This window comes from Myotis brandtii, unplaced genomic scaffold, assembly GCF_000412655.1.
Source record: "Myotis brandtii unplaced genomic scaffold, ASM41265v1 scaffold644, whole genome shotgun sequence".
Lineage (NCBI taxonomy): Eukaryota > Metazoa > Chordata > Mammalia > Chiroptera > Vespertilionidae > Myotis > Myotis brandtii.
This window is the reverse complement of record NW_005370482.1, coordinates 393,094-393,334: the sequence shown is the minus strand read 5'-3', so window position 1 is coordinate 393,334 and position 241 is coordinate 393,094.

Here is a 241-nt window from a genome sequence, read left to right as displayed (position 1 = left end):
CGCCAGCGCCGGCTGCGCGGTGCCTCCAACTCTGCGCTTCGGAGGAAAACTTCGCGTCCGCAGGCTGCACAGCAGCGCCTCCTCCCAAGTGACCCCGGGAGCCCTGAGTGCGGCTGGTTCTCCGTGAACTTGCAAAGAGTCATAGTAACTGAACTTTAACCATCCGGAGGGAGGCCAGCGAGGCTCTGCACTCCCGACCCAAACAATAGCCTCCTCGCCGGGAGCGCGGCGGCGCGCGGTG